The sequence below is a fragment of the Pecten maximus genome, chromosome 9 (assembly GCF_902652985.1).
Source record: "Pecten maximus chromosome 9, xPecMax1.1, whole genome shotgun sequence".
NCBI lineage: Eukaryota > Metazoa > Mollusca > Bivalvia > Pectinida > Pectinidae > Pecten > Pecten maximus.
The window spans coordinates 19677443-19685133 of record NC_047023.1 but is presented as its reverse complement, the minus strand read 5'-3'; positions in this window follow the sequence as shown (position 1 = coordinate 19685133).

The window sequence follows — 7691 nt, the reverse complement described above, 5'->3', positions numbered from 1 at the left end:
CATATCAGATTAGAGGACATGACAGATTAGAGGACGTGACAGATTAGAGGACATGGCAGATTAGAGGAGGTGACAGATTAGAGGACGTGACAGATTAGAGGACGTAACAGATTAGAGGACGTGACAGATTAGAGGACGTGACAGATTAGAGGACGTGGCAGATTAGAGGACGTGACAGATTAGAGGACGTGACAGATTAGAGGACGTGACAGATTAGAGAATGAGACAGATTAGAGGACGTGATAGATTAGAGGACGTGACAATTAGAGAATGAGACAGATTAGAGGACGTAACAGATTAGAAGACGTGACAGATTAGAGGACGTGACAGATTAGAGAATGAGACAGATTAGAGGACGTGATAGATTAGAGGACGTGACAGATAAGAGGACGTGACAGATTAGAGAATGAGACAGATTAGAGGACGTGACAGATTAGAGGACGTGACAATTAGAGGATGAGACAGATTAGAGGACATAACAGATTAGAGGACGTGACAGATTAGAGGACATAACAGATTAGAGGATGAGATAGATTAGAGGACATAACAGATTAGAGGACGTAACAGATTAGAGGACGTGACAATTAGAGGATGAGACAGATTAGAGGACATAACAGATTAGAGGATGAGACAGATTATAGGATGTGACAGATTAGAGGACATAACAGATTAGAGGACGTGACAGATAAGAGGACGTGACAGATTAGAGGATGAGACAGATTAGAGGACATAACAGATTAGAGGACGTGACAGATTAGGGGACGTGAGAGATTAGGGGACGTGACAGATTAGAGGACGTGACAGATTAGAGGATGAGATAGATTAGAGGACGTGACAGATTAGAGGACATGGCAGATTAGAGGATGTGACAGATTAGAGGATGTGACAGATTAGAGGACGTGACAGATTAGAGGACATGATAGATTAGAGGACATGACAGATTAAAGAACGTGACAGATTAGAGGACGTGGCAGATAAGAGGACGTGACAGATTAGAGGACGTGACAGATAAGAGGACGTGACAGATTAGAGGACATGGCAGATAAGAGGACTTGACAGATTAGAGGACCTGGCAGATAAATGGACGTGACAGGTTAGAAGACGTGACAGATTAGAGAACATGACATATTAGAGGACGTGACAGATTAGAGGACATAACAGATTAGAGGACATGACATATTAGAAGACGTGACAGATTAGAGGACGTGACAGATTAGAGGACATGGCAGATAAGAGGACGTGACAGATTAGAAGACGTGACAGATTAGAGGACGTGACAGATTAGAGGACGTGACAGATTAGAAGGACGAGAAAACGTGACGGATATGAGGATATGTCGGATCAAAGGACATACGCGATGACGAATGAGGGGTGCATGGCGTGTCGGATGAGAAAGGACACGACGGATAAAGGACATGAAGGATGAGAGAGGGTACAACAGATTATATTACATGACAGATAAGAGGGCATGACGGATGAGAGGGTATGGCGGATGAGACGGCATGACGGATGAGGGGCATGACGGATGAGAGGGCATGACGGTGGTAGGCCATGACGGATGAGAGGGCATGGCGGATTAGAGAGCATGGTGGATTAGAGAGCGTGATGGATAAGACGGCGTGGCGGATGAGAGGGCATGAAGGACGAGAAGACTGCTTTGAGGTGATCTGTTGGGTACGACAGATTACAGTACATGACAGATGAGAGGGCATGTTGGATTAGAGGGCATCACGGATGAGAGGGCATAGCGGATGGGACGGTATGACGGACGAAAAGACAGCTGTGAGGTGATATATTGGGTATAAGAGAGCATGGCGGATGAGTGGGCATGGCGAATGAAAGAGCATCGCGGATGAGAAGACTGCTTTGAGATGATATGTTCGGTATTAGGAAATAGAGGATGCGAGGATACGGCAGATGGCAGCCATACAAGTCTGATTATAGAATAAGGATAGGACACGGGGACTTGGCACGTATATCCAACCAGTAGTATAGGGTATAATACATATATATGGACCATGGGTTGGAAATTCATGGCAAGTCAATGTGGGATTGGAGACTATGTAGAATGAAATGAAATATGTATATGGTAAAATATCTCAAGCTGGAATATTTGATGACTGACAACGAAATCTGTCACAATCAATTTTGATAAAAGTCGTTTGGATAACAATATCTCTAACGCTTTAAAGCATAGATATGCAGATACAAGAGTTTATCAGTATGGTAAACTATTGGTACAGACATATCAGCCATCAACATGATATGGAATGCCTTTATATTAACAAGTGTGTGGGGCACTGTGACACTGATGTAACACTTAGACTGGCAAGTGATCTGTATCAGCTAAGCTCTGACGACCGTCTTGGAGACTTCAGCTGCCCTTGGTCCACATTCTTGTCTCAGAGTTTCGAATAAAAGTCGGCAGTAATAGATTGAGCAGTAAGTGGCGGAAAGTGAGATAGATGGGACGTCTCTTGAGAGACAGTCGGGCCGATATATCAGCCTGTCGTCCTCCAGCGTCCAGCCTCCGTAACGGGGGGATTGTCCGGCGTCGTCGATACAAAGTCACGACAATACCGATCATGCTGTTTAATTCAGCTTCCGGTTTGTTTGGTCGATATTAGAACTGAATGTCTAGAAATTACACAGTTATCGACAAACAGTGGCCAAAAACCCTATCACAATTGCAGACTCTTCTTTTAACTGTCACTAAAGTTTCTCGGCCGGCTACCAGGTGCCTATCAAATATAACTAGTATACAATTATTCTGACTGTTCCCAGAACTAAATCGTTACCAAATTACGCTATACTGGAATAACTTTAGTTCCTGTGTTGACGACAGACTGGAATATCCATAAACCAATCAAATGACGTCATTATCTGACCAGCATAACCTCAAAGTTTCAAAATATATTCCATTTCCATTGTTCAATACCTAGATAAATATAACCATGCTAGTTTACGTCATTACTAGAAGCAAAGTTTGATGACGTCATTATCAGTATAATTTTAACTACGTGTGCTGACGACTTTTCCAGTATGATGTTAATGCCCCTGCCACACTTTACCGGATTGGGCCACCGGACGTGAAACGGATAACATTTTTGGATATCCGGTGATGTTCGTCAATATCCGTTTTATGTCCGTTTTATGTTCGGTTCATTCGTTTCATGTCAGGTGATGTACGGTGCGTCCGGTGGTATCCGTTGAAAGTTTTGTGCATGCACAAAACTTGAAACGGACAGTAACGGATAAGAATATTCGTTGGCTGTCCTGTGCATGTCCGTTTTGTCCTGTATATATCCTGTCATTGTTCGTTTATATGCGGTAGGTGTACGGGGGGCATGCGTTGCCCAGTCCGTTGATGGAACTTGAACGCATACGCCACGCATAAACCTGACCTTAAGCGGACACATAACGAACACATAACGGACACATAACGGACAAACACAGGATGCTTGCAGGATTAACACCGGACACGACGAATAGACAAACGGATTGAAAACGGATAACACGCACAGAACGGATGAATACAGAATACCTACAGGATACCTACAGGGGGAGGAACTGACTACCTTCCACTTCACCTGCATTACAAGTATCAACTTCTACTTCGCCACCTTCAACTGGAATATAATCACCACCTTTATCATGCTCTGTTTCAGTTTCGGTTTCCTGTGCAACAGCATCGACAGACACTTCTTCTGTGTCTTGCGCTTTTGCAGGAACGTTTTTTTTTTTTAATTTTTCTACCGCGAGGCATTTTGGCGAGGCAGTCAGCACTGTAACTTATTTTTGACAACTGATCGCCGGAGAAATGCATATATCTTGTTTTTTTCTGCACGCGCGCGTTAATGTCCGTTAGGTGTTCAGTTTGTCCGGAATGCATCCTGTACACGTCCTGATTCACCGGTTCATGTTCGTTTGTTGTTCGTTACTCATTCGGAGACACTCGGTTGGTAGTACGGTAGCCGTACGTTACATGTTCGTTATTGGTACGTTTTATCCGTTCCATATTCGGTGCAAGTACGTCGTCAGTTTGGATTTTTCTACCGGACTGACAACTTTGCCACCGTATACCACCGGATAACAAAAGTTTCTATCCGTTGATGTCCGGTACACCAATCCGGTCAAGTGTGACAGGGGCATAACCACTTGTGCTGGCGCCATTTTCAGTATGCTAGCCACGTTTGCTGACGTGCTGTCGCCATTTTCAGTATACTAGCCACGTTTGCTGACGTCATTTCCAGCATAAAAAATGTCTACGTTTGCTGACGTCATTTCCAGCATAGCATTTACCACGTTTGCTGACGTCATTTCCAGCATAACATTTACCACGTTTGCTGACGTCATTTCCAGCACAACATTTACCACGATTGCTGACGTCATTTCCAGCATAACATTTACCACGTTTGCTGACGCAATGTCTGGTAAGATGTTAATCACGTGCGCTCACGTCATTTCAAATATAATATTAACCAAGTGCGCTGACGTGATTTCTTGTATTATACTCTTCACGTGCAGTAGTATGCTTATCTTGTGTATCGACGTCATTGCCAACATAATTAATTTTCTGTGTAACATCATCATATTGTACGAATAATATGCTTCCCTCCATGTATGTTAGAACCGGAAATGCATTCAATAAGGAATAAACTTCCAAGCATGTTTGTCAGATCAAAAGTTAGCTTAATTCGTGAATTTCAGCATCGAAAATGTATTCAATTAGAAATAAGTTTCAGTTCGATGTCAGAACTGAAAATGTATTCAATCATAAATAAGTTTCAGTTGGATGTCAGAACCGAAAATGTATTCCATTAGAAATAAGTTTCAGCTCCATGTCAGAACTTAAAATGTATTCACTTAGAAATAAGTTTCAGTTCTATGTCAGAACCGAAAATGTATTCAATTAGAAATAAGTTTCAGCTCCATGTCAGAACTTAAAATGTATTCACTTAGAAATAAGTTTCAGTTCTATGTCAGAACCGAAAATGTATTCAATAGAAAAAATGTCTTCAATTAGAAATAAGTTTCAGTTCCATGTCAGAACCGAAAATGTATTCAATTAGAAAGAAGTTTCAGCTCCATGTGAGAACCGAAAATGTATTCAATTAAAAATAAGTTTCAGTTCGATGTCAGAACCGAAAATGTATTAAATTAGAAATAAGTTTCAGTTCGATGTCAGAACCGAAAATGTATTCAATTAGAAATAAGTTTCAATCCGAGTGTGTTAGATCCGTCACTTGTGAAATTAAGTAAGCAAATAAGTATGCGACTCGGCACTATTTACTAGTAATATAATCTCTTGCTCAACAAATGTATCTATGTATTATATCATATGCCCAGTACAATTTTGTATGTATGTAATTCTCTACACTTTATTGTTTATGAGAAGTAAATTTTGTCATTGTCAACAACCGGATATTTGGCCAATTAGAAATAAGTTTGAATTCGTGAATACCATAACAAACCAATGTACACCGATCTCAAATTGATGAGGATGTCACGGTCTTAAATTGATGGCATTTAGATAAAGCACACCTGTGATATATACCGAAGTTTAATAAATGCGTTGTCCTTTTCTCTAGCCAGGAATTAGCATAATGTATCAAATAAAAATCCAGGTGTTCCAAGTTTACTCTCGGTAGCTGGGAAATAACTAACTTGGCTGATACAGTTAGTCCTTTTCTGGGAAAATTTCGATTTGCTTAAAAGATTTAATTGGCAATATAAAGAAAATCGAGTAATGGAATTTTTTCAAACTCGTGATAGCATTACGTCCTTTTTCATGATTTTATATATACGGTTGTTAACCATATGTACATTTCTTTGTCGCGATAATAGCTCTCATGAGCTAATGTTATTTGTATCATATATGCGACGTTAAATACAAATTATTGTATTGTATTGTTTGTTTTTAATTATTACAATAGACTCGACCAAAATGACAATTAAAAAAAAAATGTTTTTACTATCTTAACAATTTATTACAATAACATGAATTCACAGCGCTTGAACGCTGTCGTATTCTTTCTATTTATTATATAAGTACTCATAACTATTCCGATGGCGTGACAGTTGTTTGGTATATGTGTGAACCTCGTGTTGATTGTGTGAAGTAGGTAGTATGTAAACATCATCACAGATGTGTGATTACACATGTATTTGTGTGTCAAGATTGATAGAATCTTAATTGGATCACGTGATAACAGATTATATTCGGACACGTGTATAATTGATAAGTAAATTATGCTCGGACTAATGTAATTAAGGATGCCAATACTTCTAAATACTGCCACCATGACCGTTAACTGACCGCTGGGTACTTGGTCATTGTCAACCAAATGTTTCCTTGGTCCTTTAGGCCAATAGCACCGATTGTTAGAATAATAATGTTATATAGCCCACGGTCCTTCAATGGCGTCACCCAAACACTTGAGGAGACTGTACAACAACAGGAAACGATGAAAGTTAATTAACTTAATCTATCTTTTCTATTGTTGTGTAAACTATTATTTTTTTCTCGAATTAATTTGGATATCGAAAAGTCCGAAGTAAAACAAGGATTTTGAGACATTTTCTAGTCTAAGGTTTTCCAGTATTGTAAAATGTAGAATGGTCAGATCGAGATTATGATCTGGTATTGTACATGAAACAGATTTTTGAACCACGGTCTAGAAGTGGAATAATATGTATTACGGACTAGACTATTATCAAATTAAATCTCTTCTTCAAACTTATTAAATTAATGAAATATTGGTGACACCATAAGATAGCCAACAAGCTTTGCCCAATTTTATCAGATATGGACCCTTTGTGCTTTTTTAACGGAATCCTTTTAATACACGTTTTTATGTTGCCACATAAATAGATATCTTTTTGACACATTTCTTATGTTAGTACTACAGTACCAGGTACGTGTGTGGTAAGTTGTTTACATAAACACTAAACTCTCGTGTAAAGGTACTAATTTATAATCATGAGCAAAAGTTGTGACCTAAATCGAGACATCACACCTACATGTACATTCAACGGTACAATTTCAGAACATGAAACGTAAAAGCTCATAACAAATTCAATTTCTGTTGGTATAGTTTATGTCTTGTTTTAGGTGTTTATCTGTCCAATGGTTAAATGCAGCTTGGTGTATTTAAGGGATCCCGTAGTCCGATTTATACTCTATCATATAAAGCTGCGCCAGTAATAGGATAACGGACTAGTATGGACAGATTCTTGTGTGTTTTCTGGGCTAATCTTGAGCACGCTTTTATTCTTCGCTCTCGGTAAACATGCGTGCTTCTTTAGAGATACAGCACGTTCACTGGATGTCCACACGCCGAGGTTTAAACAATAGGTAAGGATAGTAGAACTACAGGTTTTAGATAACGTTTTGACGACATAGTCTCCTTATAAAGATCTTGTTAAGTAGATATATGTGACTAGCGACTAACACCGAAGGAACACACTCCCTGACACAAGTTGACACCCTGCCACGTATTATCACTAACAAAACATCTTATTGAAACAAACACTGCTGGATATGACAACACCCGTGCGTTTTAAAGATTTCGATGGCAATACATAGGACGGTATCAAAGGGTTCATAGCCAGAAGGTGGAGATATCTTCCACACAATTGCAAATTCGCAATGTCTTATTTTGTTTTTCCTGACAATAAAACTTAACAAC